General features: G+C 41.1%; 2 pseudogenes; one reads left to right on the top strand and one right to left on the bottom strand.

Moving 5' to 3' along the window:
* Positions 1 to 887: 887 nt before the first annotated feature.
* LOC136171752 (heterogeneous nuclear ribonucleoprotein D-like pseudogene) lies at positions 888 to 6,719 on the bottom strand (annotated as a pseudogene).
* A 15,763-nt stretch (positions 6,720 to 22,482) lies between these two features.
* Positions 22,483 to 23,104, top strand: LOC136160932 (neurotrophin-4-like; annotated as a pseudogene).
* The last annotated feature ends 260 nt before the right edge of the window (positions 23,105 to 23,364 follow it).

Genomic DNA, 23,364 nt, shown 5'->3' with positions numbered 1-23,364 from the left:
ACTTGGAGTCCTAACCACTGGACCACCAGAGAATTCCCAACCTTTAAATATGTAAACCCATGCTTAGCTCACTGGCCATAAAAAAACGGGTCATGGGCAATGGTTTGTCAACCCCTGATCTTGACAAGAATAAAGCATTAATGTTATTCCCTCTGTTTCCAAATCTACCTGCCTCCTTCTGGAATTTATCACATGACTTGGTCTGGGTAAAATCTCAGTATATTATTATCAAATCAATGAATATGACCTCTGCTTGTGAGTTAATTCTCTACCTCCCAAGGCTGGTTATTCCACTTGAGCCCTCTTGATTGCAAAAAAAATAATTTTATGTTCCTTTGTCTTAAATATCTTTTTCATTAGTAATATTTCTGTGATGTGTTATGAGAATTGCAAAATTCCCAGGAGGCACCCACACCTTCAGAGGTGGGCCATTCCTGCTGGAAGTGGTATGGCTTTGTGTCTAATGGCTCGTGGGCTTGAGAGGAGAGAAGAGGGCTCAGACGACAGTAGGATCTGGGGATGCCACCACTGCCCAAAATGTCCCTGTTTCAGGGATCACCAGTTGGTCCTTTAGTTTTTAAAGCAATGCCTACCCATACTATAAATTATCATGGTGGTGTACACTCAAATTTCAAGACATTTCTCTGGCAATATGACAAAATTTTAGCAGAACTAATTTTAAAGAGCTATTCTGCAATATTAAATATTTCTAAAAACTAAAGTGATGGAGGAAATGATGGCAGAGGAGTAGGTGGACATGGAGTACATCTCTCTCCATGGAAACATCAGGAATACACCTTCAGACACAGAAGTGCATACAGAACACCAGCTCAGAGGGGACATGCTTATCTGACGAGTGGAGAAGAATATATAGAACCATGCAATACTCAGTAGGATGAAGGAACTAGGGGGAAAAACAGAAGTGTCAGTAGGACTGGACCTGCCCTTGGCGGGTAGGGGAACTGAAGCAGGGGTCCAATCCCCACATCTGGACATCTGAGTCAAAGGAGAAACGTTTAAGGCTGAGAGTGAAACAGCTGATGTGGCAACCTAAATGGAATGAGAATCAGACCGTCCTTGCCGCAGCCATACATACCCCAGACAGGGACACAGGTCCCCTGGAAAGGCACAGCATCTGGGAACTGGAGTTTAGGGATTGTGGAGCAATCCCAGGGCGAGGGCTGCTGCTGACTGTGGAGAGACTGATCGAGGGGATGTGATGGAGGAGACTGTAGTGGGAAATGCCTGTGGGGGAAAGCCAGGCAGCCATGGAAGCAAGGATACTGCTGAGTCACGCGTAGGGGGTGGAGTCACCACCATGGCCTCTCCCTCACCACACACCAGCATCGGCAGCTGAGCAACAGACAGGCTGGACCACCAAATGTTTGATGCACTGAATTAGGGTAGGACCCACCCTGGGTGCTCCTTTAAGTGACTAATGTGCCGATCTACAGAGTAGGACCCCAGCCAGAGGACCACTCCACGTGCCTGACACGCGGAACAACAGAGAAGGACCTCACGCAAGGAAGACCTCTTAGTGCCTGAACAGGCAGAGCTACGGAGAAAGACTGGCCAAAAAGCCTTCTGATCGCCAGCTACAGGGGGCTCAAAAAAAGTCTCTGATAGGGCCATAACTCCTGTGGCGGAGGCAGTCTATGTCCCTACCAGGCTTCAGAGCCTGGTACACTACAGCCCACGCGATCGCAGAGTTAGACTTCACTTTCACTTTCAGTATATAGTTCAATGACATTAAATATATTCATAATGTTGTGCAGCCATCACCACTGTTCATCTCCAGAACTTTTCCATCATCCCATCCTGTACTCATTAAACAATAACCTCTATTTCTCCCTCCTAATTTCAGTCCCTCGTAACCACTGTTCTACTTAATATACTTAAAAATGGTATATTTTATGTTATGTATGTTTTGTGACAGTTAAAAAAGTTGTGATAGGTTATTACTTGAAAGATACTGAGGAGTCTCCACTCTGGAACTACCCAAGGGTTTTAACTAGAGCTTGAACTATCTTTCCCTTGAATCTACCCAAGAAAAGTCTTTAGTTGGCATAAGAGATGATAAACATTTTTTTCTTTGGTGATGTTCCTAACCGAAGAAATGGTGATGAATCAGACTTAGAAAATGAAATTATGGTTGCTGACAGCTAAAGAGATAGTTAGGGAGTTTGGGAAGGACATGTACACATTGCTATATACAAAATGGAAAACCGACAAGGACCTAATGTGTAGCACATGCAACTCTACTCAAGCTTATGTGCCAGCCTGGTTGGGAGAGGGGTATACATGTCTATGTATGGCTGAGTCCCTTCACTGTTTACCTGAAACTACCACAACATTGTAAATCAGCTACACCCCAATACAAAATAAAAAGTTTAAAATTGGGGGAAAAAAAGAAATGGTAATCAGTGATGTTCCTCTTAGAGGAAGGGCTAGAAATGCTGTACAGACCTGATGATTGGCACTATGCCTTCAGCCCAAGACTCTCGCATTCTACCATTTAAAGGAGGAGTCTGATCCTGATCCAATTAAAAGGAATGCTTAGTCCTGCAATAGAATATTGTCATATGTGGCTGCAGTGAACCTGAAGTGCCTAAATGCAGAGTGCTGTCACTTCACTGAACTCCAAAGAACAAAGTTGTATATTTGGTTTGCACCTCTTCCATAATAAATAGTATGGTAGATTTCAGTTTGAGATTTGCTTTCCTTGTAGTCTATCAGTTCAGCAGGGGAGGCTGTGGAAAAGCAGACCCGTAGCCTTCACTACCTCAAGTCATCAAGATCACTTACACCTACCAAAAAGAACTTGGTAGCAACTGTGAACAACCAATTTGGCTTAGGTCAGTTTACAAACACATCATTAATGACTCATTGTCTACAAATAATCTCAAACCATGGTTCTCTCTCAAGGGTGATATTTCAGACAGTCTCATTGGATAGATCCCTTTGACAGCTCCGTATAGTCATGAGTTGAAGAACACTCTAAGGTACCTGAGACCACATCTGTTTTTACTCAGTATTCTACTCTCTGTGTGTGCCATGTAGTAGGTGTTCAATAAAAACTATTAAATGTATGCTTTAATAAATGAATATGTAACACATTTTAGCCAGAATGTCCCCAAGTCCAAATCTGATCTTGGACAAAAAAAAACAAAAAAATTTGCTGACTCAACTTCCTGCTCTACATACTCTGGAAAAACCCCATGCCCTCTCTGAGATTTCAAGGGATTCCCAAGGGCCCCTCATGGCTACCTCTGGCTCTGACTTCCTGTTCTCGCTGAATTCTCTCACATCTCTCCTCCCACACAGTTTTCATCCTTACACTGTCTTTAGGACCAAATATGAAGCCTCCCCTTTTATCTGCAAAACATCACCAATCCAAGGCAGTTGTTGAGATTGCTACTGAAGGTTTTGGGATAATAGAGAGGAATTACTGCCAGCCCCAAAAATAAATAAATATGGGACATTAGACATCTCTGTTCTCATGTTCCTCAGCATCCCTGAAACAAGGAACTTCCTACTGCTGAATTTCCCCCTCAGAAGAGTGACCCTGCCTCTGGCTCCCAGAGCTATAATAACCTCTCGCTAACCTTCGACATCAATTACTAACTTCCCAATGCTGTCTTATACAGGGAAGCCTAACTCTTCTTTGCTGCACCATCTCCTGTCTAGGCTGAGTTTTTGCAAGCAAACTGGCCTGTTTAGATGTTTTTCCTAACCCAGGAGTTTATATCTCTCCCCCTAGGCCATGCTCTATACAAGAGCATTTACTATATATATTCTATGAACAAGGTGTCCTAATAGATGCCAGGGTATAAGATGAATAAGAGCTTTCATGGTGGCTCAGTGGTAAAGAATCCACCTGCCAATGTAGGAGACACAGAAGATGCAGGTTTGATCCCTGGGTTGGGAAGATCCCTTGGAGAAAGAAATGGCAACCCACTCCAGTATTCTTGCCTGGGAAATCCCACGGAGAGAGGAGCCTGGTGGGCTATGATCCATGGGGTCACAAAACAGTAGGACAACCTAGCAACTAAATAACAAAAAGGATGAATAAAATATAGTTTCTAGGGAATTCCCTACCTGTCCAATGGTGAGGACTCTGAGCTTTCAAGCTGAGGGCCTGAGTTCAATCTCTGGTTAAGGAACTAAGATCCCACAAGCCACCCAGTGCAGTCAAAAAAGAAATATATATATAGTTTATATGTATATATATAGTTTCTATGATAAAGAGACTCAGTTGTCATTTCTTAATCTCAGTATCTCATTTCCATGACCCAGCTGTCTGCTTACATTAAAACGAAGTAAAATGAAGTCAGTCTCCATCCTCAGCTTCAGCATATTGTACTTTGTTAATAGCAGTCAGGTTGGTTATACATACTGATCTCCAAACCTCCCTAACTATCCCTTCCCTCCACCCTTCCCCCCAGTAACCATAAATTTGTTCTTTAAGTCTGAAAGTCTGTTTCTATTTTTGTATATAAGTGTATTTGTATCATTTCTTTTTAGATTCTACATATAAGGGATATGGGATATCATACTTTTCTTTGTCCGAGTTACTTCTGTCTGACTTACTTCTGTCACTCAATATCACAATCTCTAGTTACATCCATGTTGTTGCAAATGGCATTACTTCATTCTTTTTAATGGCTGGGTAATATTCCACTGTATACATGTACCACTTCTTCCTTATCCATTCCTTTATCAATGGGCATTTAGGTTTCTTCCATGTCTTGGCTACTGTAAACATATTGCAATGAACACTGGGGTGCATGCATCCTTCCAGACCATGTTTTCCTCCAGATGCATACCCAGGAGTGGGATTGCAGAGGCATGTGATAACTCTAGTTTTAGCTTTTTTAAGGAACCTCCATACTATTCTCCATAGTAGCTATACCAATTTACATTCCCACCAACAGTATAGGAGGGTTCTCTTCTCTCCACACCCTCTTCAGCACTTAATGTTTGCAAATTTTTTGATGATAGCCATTTTACTGGTGTGAGTTGATATCTCATTGTAGTTTTGATTTGCATTTCTCTAATAACTAGCAATGTTGAACATCTTTTCATGTGTCTCTTGGCCATCTGTATGTATTTTTTGGAAAACTTCCTATTTTAGTCTTCTGCCCATTTTTTGATTGGACTGTTTGTTTTGATGATATTAAGCTTCATGAGCTGTTAGTAGATTTTGGAGACTAATCCTTCATCAGTCACATCATTTGTAAATATTTACTCCAAGTCTGTAGGTTGTCTTTGTTTTGTTTATGGTTTTCTTTGCTGTGCCAAATCTTTTAGGCTTAATTAATTCCCACTTATTTATTTTTGTTTTTTATTTCCATTATTCTAGAAAATAGATCAAAAAAGATACTGCTGCCATCTATGTTAGGAGTGCTCTGCCTATGTTTTCCTCTAGGAGTTTTATAGTGCTCAGTCTCACCTCTAGGTCTCTAATCCATTTTGAGCTTATTTTTTGTATGGCATTAAAGAATGATCTAATTTGATTTTTTTCCATGTTGCTGTCCAGTTTTCCCACCACCATTTGTTGAAGAGACTGTCTTATCAAAATTGTGTCGTCATGACTCCTTCATCATAGATTAATTGACCATGGGTGCGTGGGTTTAGTTCTGGGCTCTCGATCTTGTTCCATTGATCTATATTTCTATTTTTGTGCCAGTCAGACCACACTGTTTTGATGACTATAGTTTTGTAGTATAGTCTGAAGTCAGGGAACCTGATTCCTCTGGCTCTGTTTTTGCTTCCACAAGATTGTTTTGGCTTTCCCTGAAGCATTTTCAGGAACTGAGGACAAGAGACCAAATGTTATCCCAGTGCTCTTATCACTCAATGGGCTCCAAGGCTTTAGAGAACTGTAAGACAGGAACTATGGATGAAGACCAAATATATATTTCTCATATATTCTGATTATCACCTGAATGATCAAGTATATTTTTCTATAAATCACAATATCATAGGCACTCTTGTAACTTCCATATCTTTCATCATAATATTTGGTTTTGGGTTTGGCCCTGATGTCCACCATGATCCTAGTACCACCTGGTCCCCCAGCTGCAGCTTCCCTTCCTCCTGTTGCTATTGCTGCTTGTACATCTCTTTGGGTTGTGCTTTTTTTTTTTTTAATTTACTCATCACAGAACCAATTTGATGATATGTACTTTCTAACAATTTCTTTACTAGCTCTTCATCTGTATATGTGATTTTTCTTAAAAATCCTCATTTTTTCATTTATTTTTGTATCATGGAGAGTTCAATATTTCAACCCTTCCAAAATCTCCAAAGTATTCTTTAATTTGTTCTTCAGAAGTATGTGGGCTCAACTACCCACAAAAATCTTTTTAGGAGATTCCTTGCCTCTTAAAGCATTGACTTTTTTTTTTGGGGGGGGGGGGTCTATCAACTTGTCATCTAGTTAGTGTTCTTTCACTTCCAAAGTCTTATTAACACTAGCAGCATCTCTGAAAAGCACAAATCCAGGTCCTCTTGATCTTCTAGTAATTGGATCTGTTTTGATTATGCAGTCTACAGCTTACCAAGTGAGATAAGTATTCAGTCAGGTCCTTCTTGCTTATATACCAACTCAAGGCTCCAATAAACATTTTACTATCACCCTGCTGATCCTTACTGATGTTGATCTTGTAGCCCTCTGCAAATTCTTCTGGGTCATCATACTTATTTACATGCTGCATGGTGGGGGTGCTGGTGGTCAGCCTGAGTCCAGGCAGCAGCAATGATGATGCATTTTATGGAGTTGAATTTAAAATGATGGCAGAAGGGCCCATTCCCTGAATTTTTTAATATTTTGACTTCTTGGGGGCCTTGCTTACCCTGGAGGAACTATCCCTGTCAGGGTTAGCTAATTCCTAAGGGTAGCAAACAACTTGCCTGTGAACTTTCCTGTCATGTGCAAACCAACCAATACAGAGCTGGTACCCTCAGTCTCCTGTCTATTAGGGTCTCACATTCCAGGACACTATCAACCTGCCCCAATCACCAAGGATCAGGAACCAGACAACTAGAGACAGCTCCTGTGCCCCAGAGCCTGCTGAAATTATTCAAACTAGCCAATACTAAACCTGCTTGTCCTGCTTTACCTCTTCCTATGGAAACCACAATAAGGGCTCTTGCATAAGATTTCCCCTCACTATCTCTGCCTCCTGATTGACCCAGTTTCTGCCTTTTGTGGCCCCTCACCCTGATGCTGGAAAAGACTGAATGCAAAAGGAGAAGAGGGCGACAGAGGATAAGATGGTTAGATAGTATCACCTACTCAAAGGACATGAATCTTAGCAAACTCCAGGAAATAGTGAAGGACAGGGAAGCCTGGCTTGCTGCAGTCCATGGGGTCACAGAGTCAGACATGACTTAGTGACCAAACAACTACAGCTTGTGGGACTGAGCACTTTACCTGTGGAATCTGATTCTATCTCTGGGCAGGTAGTGTCAAAATTGAGTCAAATGCTCAGACACTCTGCTGGCATCCAAATATTGCTTGTTGGTATGGGGAAACCTACACACACACACACACACACACACACACACACACACACACACACACACATAGAGGAACTGAGTCTCAGAACCTTATTTAGTACCTATAGTGGTGATCAAAACTATAGTGGCTATGGGTGGTATGAAGATATTGTGTAGAATTATGGGAAATCTGGATATGGACTAGAATATGCAGATATTGGCAAACAGAGCACTTATGGCAATGCATCTCAAGCAGGAGACAATCACCAAAACAAGTTCCAGCCATACTAGTCGGGGGCATTGGAGAAAGCAAGAGTAGGTGCTAAGGTATTAATGATTGATCTTCTGTTGATTTAAAATGATTATTTTGTAGAATATTTTCTACTGTACAAGACAAAACTATGTCCCACTGCATACAATTGAAACAGGAGGGAAGGGGGCAAAGCACATTCTTTAAAAGAGTGACATAGCCTGAGGACATGACATAAGCTGATTAGGACCAAACATGTCCAAGATGGAAAACAAGTTGACTTCCACTAACTAGGCTGTGAGCCTTCAGTATATGTTCATTGTAACATATCAGCAAGCTAAATGACATACCTACCAGGGAAAACCACTAGATCATTCAGGTATAACCTAAATTAAATCCCTTACAATTATACAGTGGAAGTGAGAATAGATTCAAGGGAATAGATCTGATAGAGTACCTGAAGAACTATGGACAGAGGTTCACAGCACTGTACATGAGGCGGTGATCAAAACCATTCCCAAGAAAAAGGAATGCAAGAAGGCAAAATGGTTGTATGAGGAGGCCTTACAAATAGCTGAGAAAAGAAGAGAAGTGAACGGCAAAGGACAAAAGGAAAGATATACCCATCTGAATGCAGAGTTCCAAAGAATAGCAAGAAGAGATAAGAAAGCCTTCTTCAGTGATCAATGCAAAGAAATAGAGGAAAACAATAGAATGGAAAAGACTAGAGATCTCTTCAAGAAAATTAGAGATACCAGGGGAACATTTCCTGCAAAGATGGGCTCAATAAAGGACAGAAACAACATGGACCTAACAGAAGCAGAAGATATTAAGAAGAGGTAGCAAGAATACACAGAAGAACTATACAAAAAAGATCTTAATGACCCAGATAACCATGATGGTTTGATCACTCACCTAGAGCTAGATATTCCTGGAGTGAGAAGTCAAATGGACCTTGGGAAGCATCACAAAGTTAGCGGAGGTGGTGGAATTCTAGCTGAGCTATTTCAAATCCTAAAAGATGATGCTGTGAAAGTGCTGCAACTCAATTGGCCAGCAAATTTGGAAAACTCAGCAGTGGCCACAGGACTGGAAAAGGTCAGTTTTCATTCCAATCCCAAAGAAAGGCAATGCCAAAGAATGCTCAAGCTACTGCACAATTGCACTCATCTCATATGCTGGTAAAGTAATGCTCAAAATTCTTCAAGCCAGGCTTCAACAGTACATGAACCACGAACTTCCAGATGTACAAGCTGGATTTAGGAAAGGCAGAGGAACCAGAGATCAAATTGCCAACATCCATTGGATGATCAAAAAAGCAAGAGAGTTCCAGAAAAACATCTACTTCTGCTTTATTGACTACACCAAACCCTTTATGTGTATCACAACAAACTGGAAAATTCTTCAAGAGATGGGAATACCAGACGACCTGACCTGGCTCCTGAGAAATCTGTATGCAGCTCAGGAAGCAATAGTTAGAACTGGGCATGGAACAATAGACTAGTTCCAAACTGGATAAGAGGTACATCAAGGCTGTATATTGTCACCTCACTTATTTAACTTATATGCAAAGTACATCATGCGAAATGCCAGGCTGGATGAAGTACAAGCTGGAATCAAGATTGCTGGGAGAAATGTCAATAACTGCAGATATACAGATGACACCACCCTCATGGCAGAAAGTGAAGAGAAACTAAAGAGTCTCTTGGTAAAAGTGAAAGAAGAGAGTGAAAAAGTTGGCTTAAACTCAACATTGAAAAAATGAAGATCATGGCATCTGGTCCCATTACTTCATGGTATATAGATAGGGAAATAAAGGAAACAATGAGAAATTTTATTTGGGGGGGCTCCAAAATCAGTGCAGATGGTGACTGCAGCCATAAAATTAAAAGATGCTTGCTCCTTGAAAGAAAAGCTATGACAAACCTAGACAGCATATTAAAAAGCAGAGATGTTACTTTGCCGACAAAGGTCTGTCTAGTCAAAGCTATGGTTTTTCCAGTAGTCATATATGGATGCGAGAGTTGGGCCTATAAAGAAAGCTGAGTGCCAAAGAACTGATGCTTTTGAACTGTGGTTTTGGAGAAGACTTGAGAGTCCCTTGGGCTGCAAGGAAATCAAATCAGTCAATCCTAAAGAAAATCAGTCCTGAATATTCCTTGGAAGTACTGATGCTGAAACTGAAGCTCTAATACTTTGTGATGTGAAGAGTTGACTCATTGGAAAAGACCCTGATGCTGGGAAAGATTGAAGGCAGAAGGAGAAGGGGATGACAGAGAGTGAGATTGTTGGATGGCATCACCCACTCGATCGATATGAGTTTGAGCAAGCTATGAGTTGGTGATGGACAGCTAAGCCTAGTGTGCTGCAGTCCATGGGGTTCCAAAGAGTCGGACATGACTGAGTGACTGAACTGGCTGACTGACCAGTGCCATGACCATTCTGAGGTCAACCATCAAAAGTCAAAAGGTGGGTGGTGGCCCAGTTCCTGGAAATCCCGACCCCTTCCTCAAAAGTGTTGAAATAACTCTCCCACTCATTAGTTTATGAAACTACTCAGCCCATAATACTAACCATGCCATATTTCAGGGCCTCTTACCTTCCGAGATAGCACTTGTAAAGTATGTTTCTCTCTAAATGAAACCACTTCTTACCTGTCACTTTGTTTCTCACTGAATTCTTTCTGCAATGAGACATCAAGAAACTAAGCTTCATTAAATGCTGAAGCTAGGTGTATGATCTCAGTAGGAAGACTGTGAGTTTTGACTGGATTTGAGTCCCAGCCTCTTTGGTTCAAGTCCCAATTTGAGTTACGTGGTTTCATAGTCACCAATTGATTTTCTTTGTTTTTACTTGTCATTTGTTATCTGTCTAATGACTGAATGTGGATTTGTGTTTATATAAATTTTATTTGTAAAATTTCATGTTAAGCTTCAAATAAATGTTACTGTTGGGGAGGGAGAAACTTTCCCTCACCCTTCTCAAGTTATTTTGGCTGGTCTAGTAATTAAATTCACACAAGACAAATTAACAAGAGGGAAAAAAAAAAACAAATTTGTGTGCACAGAGATCCCAGGAATGGTACCTATAAAGCAGTTTTTTAGACTTTTTAGACAAACAATATATTTGTGAGGAATTGATAAGACAAACATAGGCTTTGGGTGCTTACCTAGTGAAGAATCTACAGAGATTACTCAAGTAGCAGTTTGTTTATACACACTTCTTGGCCCCAATATCACTAACTCTGTTGATAAGGGTATCCTTATATCTCCAGGTGCAAGGAGGTTACCTTTCACATGGGAAATTTATTTTCTACTTTCAAGGAGACAGAGAGGAAGGTCAGGGCATTCCTCTTGCATTGACCTTTCCTTAAGTATCTTCAATTCAAAATAATCAATATGCCATTTTGGCATATCTGGGGGCAGCCTGCCCTGAGTCCCAACACTTCCTTCTGTGAAAAAAGAAAAACAAAACAAAAGAAATGATTAGTATACCTCCACTCCCTTAGCCTGAGTTAGGTTGTACCCTAGATACACTTCTGTCATCAGATTTATTAAACTACATCGTAATAATCATTTTGTTGGGTTCTGCCTGTTAGACATAATTCTTGTGGGTAAACATTCTATATCCTTCATCCCTGTGTTCTCAGCTTACAGGGCAGTGCATTGCCCAGAGTTTCCCAGCTCCTGTAACTTAGCACCTTTGTAGAGTGTAAACAGGTTACAGGTGTCCCAGGAGATCCTGAGGGCTGTAAATCTTTTATAGTGATACAAAAGCCAAAACCATATTTCATAACCACTTAAATGTTCACTTCAATTAAAATTATATTTGAATATTATTTATATGGCTTCCCTATTCTCAGTTATTATCTTAGCAAAAGACTTTAGGTATAATGCCCACCACCAGAATGTCCTCTATTGGCAATGCTAAGGAGCACCTCCCTCAGCAATGTCATGCAAATATCATCCTTGTTTGTGTGTGCCAGGATTCTGAAAAGGGATTTGTATTAAAGAAGATTGCATGAATGAACTGATGAATGTACTGGCTTTGCCTATTAGTAACTGCAAATTACCAGCATCCCCAAACCTTGGTATTCCAACTAAAAATACAACAATGACTACCGTATAGAATTATGATGATTAATAATAAATGATCTAAGTTCAGCTATAAAACATTATATAATGTAAATTTAATTGCTGACTTTGGCAGTAACAGTTACACTACCATTTCCCTAACTGATCTCACTTTCTTCAGCCTCACTCTGCCGTTAAGAATTTTGCACCAAAAAAAGAAAGAGTTCTGCACCCAATTCTAGTAGGGGGAAGAGGGTTTCCCCACACTGCCAAGCACCACTAATTGGGTATCCTACAATTAAGCACAATTCTGATGCTATCTAGTGAGAGGTTAAGGATTCAGTCTGACAAGACTTCCCCCCCTCTGCCCACTTCAGACATCAGTTGCAAGTCCAGATTGCCATCTGTGCTTCTGACCTACTGGCTATAGATGAGAGGTTCCACTGACTCCTTCCTTGGGTTCAATTAATTTGCTAGAACAGCTTACAGAACTCAGAGAAACATTTTACTTACTAGATGATCAGTTTATTATGAAAGGATATAACTCAAGAAGAGCCAGATAGAAGAAATACACAGAGCAAGGTATGGGGGAAGGGCTCAGAACTTCTACGCCCTCTCTGAGAATGCTACTCTCAAATCTACACATGGTCACCAACCCAGAAGCTCTGAACCCTGTCCTTTGGGGGTTTTTGGAGGCTTCATTACACAGGCTTTATGAACTAAATCATTGATCACTGGTTGATTCAACCTCCAACCCCTCTCCCCTCCCTAAGGGTCAAGAGAGGTGGGAGTGAAAGTTCCAACCCTCTAATCACAGCGTTTGTTCTCCCAGCAACCAGCCCCCATCCCTAGGTGGGGCTCAAATTTCACCATATTTGCATAACAGAAGATATCTGTATCCTTCTCATCACTTAAGAAACTCCAAGGGTCTTAGAGCTCTGTGCCAGAAATGGAGATGAAAACCAAATATATGTATTTTTTTTATTATCAGTCACAAAGTCAGAGCCATATACTCTGCTATTATGAGCAAATCATTCTTCAAGTCTTTTCCCCCAAATCACTCTTTAAATTAAAAATTTCTAGACATCTCTCCTTTGCCTACAGTTTTTTTGCAGTTAAGCCTAGCTGAGGCCATGAGGACCTTCAATTTTTCACTTTGAAGCAGATCTCTCTGTTCGCTATGACCCTACAACAGGTCCAAGGGAGAAATCCAAGACCAATAAGCCAGGTACACCAACCACTAAGGGTGGAAGATCCCAGAGTCAAGCTATATTAAACAAGTTTATCCAGAGACGCAGAAGCAATGGCACGAAGGGAGGCTCAGTAGATGAGGTCAAAGCTGCAGCAGCAGCAGCAGTAATGGGTTTAGAAGTGAGGTAAGGACCTAAGCAATATGTTTTCATCAGAATGAGCTCCGTTATGTTCCCCTAGCAAACAGCTTCCAAATTAAGTGGCTTATCACAACACAGGTTTATTGTTTGCTAATGCAAAGTCAGTTGCAGGTCTGGGGATTGCAATATAATGGAGCAAGTCACAGTAATTACACCATGAGGCCTTCTTAGTTGCAGAAAAGATAACACATCTGGAGTATCTTGCAGGTTTTTCTTTGCTTTAGCCTGGAAATGAAATATGTCATTTTTGTCAAAAGCCTATTGTCCACAAGTCAGATGGCCACACCTAATTTTAAAATGACTGATAAATGCGGGTGTGGCAGATAGAATCCAAAGATATAACCCACAGTCCTTACCCATCAATTACACACATATCATCCCTCCCATCAAAAGATGTAGCCTATTTTTCCTCTCTCTAAATCTGACATTGTCACCTCTGTGACCAGTAGAATGTGGCAGAAATCATGTAGGTGTAGCCTAGCCCTTAAGAAGTGTCACTCCCTCTCTTGAACCTCAGTCTCCATGGATAGGGAAGTCCAAGCTATCCTGTTGGAGAGAGAGGGTTCATGGAGAGTGAGATACAACGTGGAGAGAGAGGCATGGAGAACTAAGGAGCCCCTGCCAAATTCCCAGCTGAATGCAGCCCCATAACGGCTGACAATATCCACAGTTCAGTCAACACAAAAAAAATCAGAGGAATAACCTGAAAATCCATCAACTGGCAAGTGGATAAATACAATATAGTAAATTCATAAAATAGAATATTTTTGGTGATAAAAAAGAACTAAGTATTGATACATGCTACAAAGTAAATGAACCATATATATGAAATATTAAGAATAGTCAAATCTATAGAAAGAGAAAGTAAATTAGTGGCTACTTACGGCTGAGGGGGTTTAGGGAAAAGGGGTGTGACTGCAATAGGTATGGGGTTTCTTTGGGGGTGATAAAAATGTCCTAAACTTGATTGTGATAATGGTGACAAAACTCTGTGAATATACTAAAAAATCATCCAACTATACATTTTAACTATACATAAATGTTAACATTTATGTATAGTTAATCTATACATTTATTTAACTATACATTTATGGTGTGTGGATTATATTTTAATAAAGCTGTTTTTAAAAATCAAGATAATTTATATATCCTCAGAACTCTTGATAAAAATTATCCATAACTCACAAATAAGGTGAAAGGATGACTGCATGTGCTTTCAAGGTCATACACAAGCATGGTCCAAGAGGCTTCCCCAAGGATTATCTCACCCTTTCCTTCTAGGCTGTCCAATATTCTAACCACAGCCACAGGTGTCTGCTGACCACCTAAAATGTGGCAAGCACAACCAAATGTTTAATTTTATTTAATTTTTATTCATTTAAATGTTAAAGCTACAGTTATTGGTAAACTTTTTAATATATATACATACTTTTTTTTAACAGAGGTCTTTGTCTTTATTTATATCACAGGTAGGGTTTGGGGAAGTTGTTTGTTTTTGGCTGAGCCATACACCTTGTGGGATTTTTTTTTTTAATCTTTTAATTGGAGAAAATTTGCTTTATAATGTGTTGGTTTCTGCCATACAACAATGTGAATCAACTATAATTATACATATATATACATATATATATGTATAATTTCCAATGAAGCTCTTTCTTGAGCTTCCCTCCCCGCCCCCCCCCCAATATCCCTCTAGGTCATCACAGAGTGCCAAACTGGGTTCCTTATGTTAATATAGCAACTTCTCACCAGCTATATATATGCCAAAGAATGCTCCAACTACCACAAAATTACACTCATTTCATATGCTAGCAGAGTAATGCTCAAAATTCTCCAAGCAAGGCTTCAACAGTATGTGAACTGAGAACTCCCAAGTGTTCAAGCTGGATTTAGAAACGGCAGAGAAAACAGAGATCAAATTGCCAAAATCCTTTTGCTGGGGTCCGGCCTCGGCAGGATCCAGGGGGTACCCTCAGGATGAACGGCGTCGGCAAGAGAGAGAAGACACGTGAGACTAGCCTTGATAGGGCCAAGTCTGTGTTTTACTTTTTGACAACCGGTTTCATACCCTTTCACAGAACGTTTTCAAGGTACAAGTTGCTTGCTCATGATTACACAGGATTAGCATTACATCATTTTGATTTTTAGGAAAAGCAGGATTTTTTTGCTTTCTAATTCTATAGTAATTTTTAGCACATGATCTTCTGGCCTTGGGGCTACTAACATTTTGTGCAGGTCAAGTGATTGTAAACCTATTTTCCATTTTTATGGTGACCTTAACTGAAAGGTAACCGTGTCATAGGGAAATAGTACAGAGTAGAATTATATTCTTGTTAATACAAAAATTAATCTTTCTGCAAAAGTTGTCAGTTGTGTTTATCTAAGAAGTTTACCCCATACTGACTCTGCGAATTTGGTGAGGCAGCTTCTGCCTAGCACTCCTGACAGACAATTAACAACCATCTCATTGTTACCACACTAGGGCTAAGTTCTTATTTCTCTAGATCTTTAACTATATTAACAATGGTTTCTATAACACAACCTTAGCATATTAAAAGCAAAAACACAGCAAGAAAAACACAGCAAGCAAATCACAACCCAATAACCACTTATAGAATAATTTTTCTTATGTTTTCTAATAGAACTCCTTTACCCCTTAAAAGGGCTGTATATCTGTTAGGGCTTTTATATAATCAGGCTCTTTATGCTATTCTATGATTAGGATATTATAAGCAATCATGCATATTAGTACCAAGGGCATAAATGCATTTGGCTAACAAACTACCAGCAAAGGAGTTTAAATTAAAACACTCCTTTCACCCTGGATAATCTCATAAAATACCACCACCTGGGAAACTTATTGATTAAACTTCTAAATTGATTCTTATTTGGGAAGAGATCGGGGAAGGCCTTCCTGCCTGTGTCAGAGAAATTAGGGAGTAGTCCATTGAGGCAGGCATCAGAAAGACAGATATCATCTTTAAGGTGAGCGCCGGGGGCAGCTTTTCAAAATCCCTGAAAAGCTGATCTGCCTTGCCTGTCAGGCTTTCTCCTGGTGACCTTGTCATGGGTGGGATCTCGTGAGCTGGCCTTTTGAAACCCCTGAAAACCTGATCCGCCTTGTCCGTCAGGTTTTCTCCCTTACAGCTTTGTTAGGGGTAGGGTCTCGTGAGCTGACTTTTTCGAAACCCCTGAAAACCTGATTTGCCTTGCCCGTCAGGTTTTCTCCCTTATGGCCTTTTTAGGGGGTAGGCTCTCGTGTGTTGGCTCCCGGCATCCTTTGGATCATAGAAAAGGCAAGAGAATTCCAGAAAAACATCTACTTCTGCTTCATTGACTATGCTAAATCCTTTGACTTCAAGGACCACAACAAACTGTGGAAAATGCTTCAAAAGATGGGAATACCAGACCACCTTACCTGCCTCCTGCGAAACCCATCTGCAGGTCAAGAAGCAACAGTTAGAAGCGGACAAGGAACAATGAACTGGTTCCAAATGGAAAAGGAGTATGTCAAGACTGTATATTGTCACCCTGTTAATTTAGCTTAAATGCAGAGTTCAGTTCAGTTCAGCTCAGTCGTGTCCGACTCTGCAACCCCATGAATAGCAGCACGCCAAGCCTCCCTGTCCATCACCAACTCCTGAAGTCTACCCAAACCCATGTCCATCAAGTCAGTGATGCCATCCAGTCATCTCATCCTGTCATCCCCTTCTCCTCCTGCCCCCAATCCTTCAAGCATCAGGGTTTTTTCCAGTGAGTCAAATCTTCGCATGTGGTGGCCAAAGTATTGGAGTTTCAGCTTCAACATCAGTCCTTCCAATGAACACCCAGGACTGATCTCCTTTAGGATGGACTGGTTGGATCTCCTTGCAGTCCAAGGGACTCTCAAGAGTCTTCTTCAACACCACAGTTCAAAAGCATCAGTACTACGGCACTCAGCTTTCTTCACCATCCAACTCTCACATCCATACATGACTACTGGAAAAACCACAGTCTTGACTAGACAGACCTTTGTTGGCAAAGTAATGTCTCTGCTTTTTAATATGCTATCTAGGTTGGTTATAACTTTTCTTCCAAGGAGTAAGCGTCTTTTAATTTCATGGCTGCAGCCACCACCTGCAGTGATTTTGGAACCCAAAAAAATAAAGTCTGACATTGTTTCCACTGTTTCCCCATCTATTTCCCATGAGGTGATGGGACCAGATGCCTTGATCTTAGTTTTCTGAATGTTGAGCTTTAAGCCAACTTTTTCACTCTCCTCTTTCACATTCATCAAGAGGCTCTTTAGTTCCTCTTCACTTTCTGCCATATGGATGGTGTCATCTGCATATCTGAGGTTATTGATATTTCTCCCAGCAATCTTGATTCCAGCTCGTGCTTCTTCCAGCCCAGTGTTTCTCATGATGTATTCTGCATATAAGTTAAATAAGCAGGGTGACAATATACAGCCTTAATGTACTCCTTTTCCTATTTGGAACCAGTCTGTTGTTCCATGTTCAGTTCTAACTGTTGCTTCCTGACCCACATACAGGTTTCTCAAGAGACAGGTCAGATGGCCTAGTAAATGCAGAGTATGTCATGAGAAATGCCAGGCTGGATGAATGATAAGCTGGAATCAAGATTGCCAGAGAAATAACAATAACCTCAGGTAAGTAAGTGACGCCACCCTTGTAGCAGAAAGTGAAGAGGAATTAAAGATCCTCTTGATGAAGGTGAAAGAGTAAAGTGAAAAAGCTGGCTTAAAACTCAACATTCAAAAAATTAAGATCGTGGCATCAGGTCCCATCATTTCATGCAAATAGATGGGGAAACAATGGAAACAGTGAGAAACTTTACTTTTTTGGCCTCCAAAGTCACTGCAGATGGTGACTGCAGCCATGAAATTAAAGATGCTTGTCCTTGAAGAAAAGCTATGACAAACCTAGACAGTATATTAAAAAGCAGAGACATCACTTTGCCAACAAAAGTCCATATAGTCATGTATGGTTTTTCCAGTAGTCACGTATGGATTTGAGAGTTGGGCCATAAAAAAGGATGAGCACTGAAGAATTGATGCTTTTGAACTGTGGTGTTGAAGAAGACTCTTGAGAGTATCTTGGACTGCAAGGAGATCAAACTAGTCAATCCTAAAGGAAATCAACCATGAATATTCATTGGAAGGACTGGGGCTGATGCTGAAGCTCCATTATTTTGGCCACCTGATGGAAAGACGACTCCCAGAAAAAGACCCTGATGCTTAAGAAGATTGAGGACAGGAGGAGAAGGGGACAACAGCAGAGGACGAGATGGTTGGATGGCATCACCGATTCAATGGACATGAGTTTGAGCAAGTTCTGGGAGATGATGGAGGACAGAGAAGCCTGGCGTGCTACAGTCCATGGGGTCGCAGAGTCAGACACAACTGAACAAGTGAACATCAGCATCGTCATCTCACCAACTGTCTGTTTCACACATAATAGTGTGCATACATCAATGCTACTTTCTCTATTCTTTCCACTCTCTCCTTTCTGCACTGTGTCCATAAGACCATTCTCGACATCTGTGCTTCCATTTGTTATTTTTTATTTACTTTTATTATTTGGCCTTGCTGTGCAGCATGTGGAGACTTAGCTCCCTGACTAGAGACTGAATCCACACCCGCAGCGTTGGAAGCAAGGAGTCTAAACCACTGGACCACTAGGCAAGCCCTAGCCTTGCAGGATCTTAGTTCCTCAAACAGTGAAAATGTCCAGTCCTAACCACTGGGTCGCCAGGGAATTCCCAGTATATTTTTAACTAGACTTGGAACAACTCTTGACTGCAAATTTTATAAAACCTAAATGCAACAACAATTCCAATGAATATGTAGCATACAAATTGAGTGGAGCTTTATGTAAGTATTAAATACACAGTAGATTTTGAAGACTAAGCAAGAGAACAAATTTTTTACATTGACTACCTATTGAAATAATAATATTTTGGCTACACACACACTAAAATTAATTTCACCTTCTTTTTTTACTTTTTTTAATAGAGTTAATAGAAAAATTTAAATTACATATGCAGCTTGCATTATGCTTCTGTTGGACTGTCCTGCTCTAAGGTATATACCTTTAATTTACTATTTAAAACTAATTAGGGCTTAAACTGAAGCTACACATTAATTTGTCAATTTTTGCCTGATAGAAGCATAAATGATTGAAGACTACCCCAAAGTTTTGTAGTCTAGTTTGTTTCTTGGTTGACTTATTCCAGACGGCTGCTCCTGACTAACATATAAATCTTTATTCCACAAATTCTTTTTGAATCAGCTTTACTATCCACTAGATTCCTCATTAATGAGTTAAATAAACATCTGACACATGTTCACTTTATAGTCATATGAATCATATTTTGAATTTTTTTTAAATTACACTTTGGCAGAGCCCACTGGCAAAGTTCTGCATGATCAGATCACTTCTTCAATAGAAAAAACTATAATCTATTATATCATTCAAATAAAGTTTCCAAAACTAAAAACACTTTACAACCTTGCTACTAAAGGAAATTATTTTGATTCATCCAAATCATCTACCAACATTATCTGTATGACATTTTTCCACATAGATGTAATTACGATGGATGCTATTTTGTATTTTCAGTATGTGTATGTGCAAAAATCATAAACATTTTCATGTTTATACCTGTGCTTTGTAATTATCATTTTTAATAGCTGCATACTATTTCATTGGCCTTTGTGTTCTAACTCAACAATTTGTTTATTGTTAAGAATTTGGTTTCTTTCCAGGTTTTTACTCTTATAAATCATGCTTACAATAGACATCTTTCACATATATGTATATATATTTATACAACCTTTTGCTTCTGTTTAATTGCTTCCTTAGGGCAGATTCCCATGAAAGGGATTACTGAACTTCAGGGTGTGAACAATTTTATAGCCATTGACGTATGCTGCTGTAATGTATCCAGAAAAGTTTGTAACCATTTCTACCACTATCAACAGTCCATTAAATTTTTGGTTTTCCAAAAGTTCCCAGTCTTGGTGAAAGAATGTATTTTGAGGTTTCTTTGTTTATTTTGTTTTTACTATGAATTGATAGAGGCAAAACAAGTCCTCAATTTAAATGCTTCTCATAATTTCCTGTTTTCTTTCTTTTTTGATCAAAAGAAAAACCGGCATTCTGGGGACACCTAACCTGAGAATGATTCTTAAATAATACTTTTTGTTTGTTTGTTTTTGAAGATTAAAAAAAAATTTATTTCAATGCCCAACTCCAGTATTCATACACACTGATGCCAGGGCGTAGGCAGAGCAAGAGAGGTATAGTTGGTTTATCTTGTCCCCAAGAAGGGGACATAGCTAAGTCACCTTTCACCCCCAGTACAGACCCTCAGAAGGCCCAGATCATGGTTAAATAATTCTTAAACCTAGCCCTCAGCTGTGTGAAGCCAACTGAATGTGTTACCAAGTGTAACCACACTCTGCTCGACCCGTGACAGGCCAGTGAATACAAGAGATGAGGTGTTGAGGCAAGGAATACAACTTTATTCAGAAAGTCGGCTGACTGCAAGAAGATGGCAGACTAATGTCTCAAAGTAACCATCTTCTCAAGGTCTGGACTCCAGGTTCTTTTATAGGGCCAGAGGGAGAGAAGCAATGAGGAACTAATGTCAAAAGGCAAAATAGGGACTTCCCTGGTGGTCTAGTAGCTAAAACTCTGTGCTCCCAAAGCCAGGGGCCTAGGTTTGGTCCCTGGTCAGGGAGCTGGATCCCACAGGCTGCAACTAAGAGTTTATATGTATGCCACAACTAAGACCTGGTGCAGCCAAATAAATAAATATTGAAAAATTGAAAGGCAGAATAAGGAGAGGCAATGAAGAAGTAAAGTAGAAAGGGTCTTCAGTCTTGCAAAACATCTCTGGGAAGGGCCAGCCTTAGGAATGGGTGTGTTAATCTCTTCTTTTTTGCATCCATTCACGGGTGGGCACCATCAGATTATCTTTCTATGAGCTGAACAAGTTAAAGGCAAAGGAGAAAAAGAAAGATATACCCATTTGAATGTAGTGTTCCAAAAAACAGCAAGAAGAGATAAGAAAGCCATCATAATGATCAATGCAAAGAAATAGAGTAAAACAATAGAATGGGAGAGACTAGAGATCTCTTCAAGAAAATTAGAGATACCGAGGAAACAGTTCATGCAAAATGGGCACAATAAAAGACAAAAACAGTATGGACCTAACAGAAGCAGAAAATATTAAGAAGAGGTGGCAAGAATACACAGAAGAACTGTACAAAAAAAAATCTTAACGACTCAGATAACCATGATGATGTGATCACTCACCTAGAGCCAAATATCCTGGAGTGAGAAGTCAAGTGGGCCTTGGGAAGCATCACTATGAACAAAGCTAGTGGATGTGATGGAATTCTAGCTGAACTATTTCAAATCCTAAAAGATGATGCTGTGAAAGTGCTGCAACTCAATTGGCCAGCAAATTTGGAAAACTCAGCAGTGGCCACAGGACTAGGAAGGGTCAGTTTTCATTCCAATCCCAAAGAAAGGCAATGCCAAAGAATGCTCAAGCTACTGCACAATTGCACTCATCTCATATGCTGGTAAAGTAATGCTCAAAATTCTCCAAGCCAGGCTTCAACAGTACATGAACCACGAACTTCCAGATGTACAAGCTGGATTTAGGAAAGGCAGAGGAACCAGAGATCAAATTGCCAACATCCATTGGATGATCAAAAAAGCAAGAGAGTTCCAGAAAAACATCTACTTCTGCTTTATTGACTATGCCAAAGCCTTTGACTGTGTGGATCACAATAAACTGTGGAAAATTCTTCAAGAGATGGGAATACCAGACGACCTGACCTGACTCCTGAGAAATCTGTATGCTGGTTAAGAAGCAACAGTTAGAACCAGACATGGATCAATGGGCTGGTTCCAAAACGGGAAAAGAGCACATCAAAGCTGTGTACTGTCACCCTGCTTATTTAGCTTATATGCAGAGTATATCATGTGAAATGCCAGGCTGGATGAAGTACAAGCTTTAATCAAGCTTGCCGGAAGAGCCCCCGAACCTGCCGCCAGCAAGCAGGAGGGGGAGCCGACGCGCCAGAGACAGCCGGGGGAGCCGAGGAGGTCGCCCTACGTGGTTGCCTCTCCCTCTCCTGAGATGTCAGGAAGGAGGGGGCCACCCGTGTCCCCAACAGGGGCCCCCTGAGCCTGGGGGTCCCCAGCCCTGGAGCTCAGAAGTAAGGAGGTGCTGACAGGTGCTCCGCGAGATGCTCGCCCACCCCCCAGGCTCCCTTCCCATCCTCCTATTGTTCCTCCTCCCCAGTGTCCCAGTGGAGCCCCACCCCCCACCCTCACCCCTGCCCCCATTTCCAGCATCTGAGTGGGACTTCTTGTCCCCCCCGCGTAGCCCTGTCCAGGGGTACCCTCATGGGGCCCCCTCTGCTCTTTCTGCTGGAGTCCGAAGCCTTTGGGGAGCCAACCCGGAGCCCAGCTAACCGCAATCTGCGAGGGGCGAGCAAGACAGCACCGCCGGTCGCTGTGGAGAGCTGGCCTGTGTGATGCAGTCAGCGGCTGGTGACAGATGCCGGACTGCTGTGGGCCTGCGTCGCCGCGAGGTGGAGGTGCTGGAGGCGGTGCCTGCGCTGGTGGCAGTCACCTGTGGCAGTACTTCTTTGAAACCCGCTGCAAGGCTGCCAGCGCTGAGGAGGTGGCCCTGGTGGGGTTGGAGGAGGCTGCCAGGATGTGGGCCGGAGGCACTGGGAGTCTGAGTGTAAGGCCAAGCAGCCCTACATATGAGCATTGACCACTGATGCCAGGGCCGGCTGGCGATGGATTTGAATTGATACTGCCTGTGTCTACATGCTCCTGAGCCAGACTGGCCAGGCCTGAGACCCAGGCCCTGGAACTGGGCAGGTAGAGGAAGAAGGAGCTGGATGCTGAAAGACCTCAGGAGTGACCTGGCTGCTCTGGGCCTTAGTCTAGGAACTTGTCAAATGGTCACAAAAATCACTGAGAGTTCATTCTGGGCAAGACAGATGGTGAAACCAAATGGGGTTTTGAAGGATGAATAAGAGTTATCCTGGATGAACTTGAGGGTAAAAATGATAATGATGATGATGGTAGCCAAAAAAAAAAAAAAATTGCCAGAA

The sequence above is a fragment of the Muntiacus reevesi genome, chromosome 1 (assembly GCF_963930625.1).
Source record: "Muntiacus reevesi chromosome 1, mMunRee1.1, whole genome shotgun sequence".
Lineage (NCBI taxonomy): Eukaryota > Metazoa > Chordata > Mammalia > Artiodactyla > Cervidae > Muntiacus > Muntiacus reevesi.
This window is presented reverse-complemented; position numbering and strand designations above follow the sequence as displayed.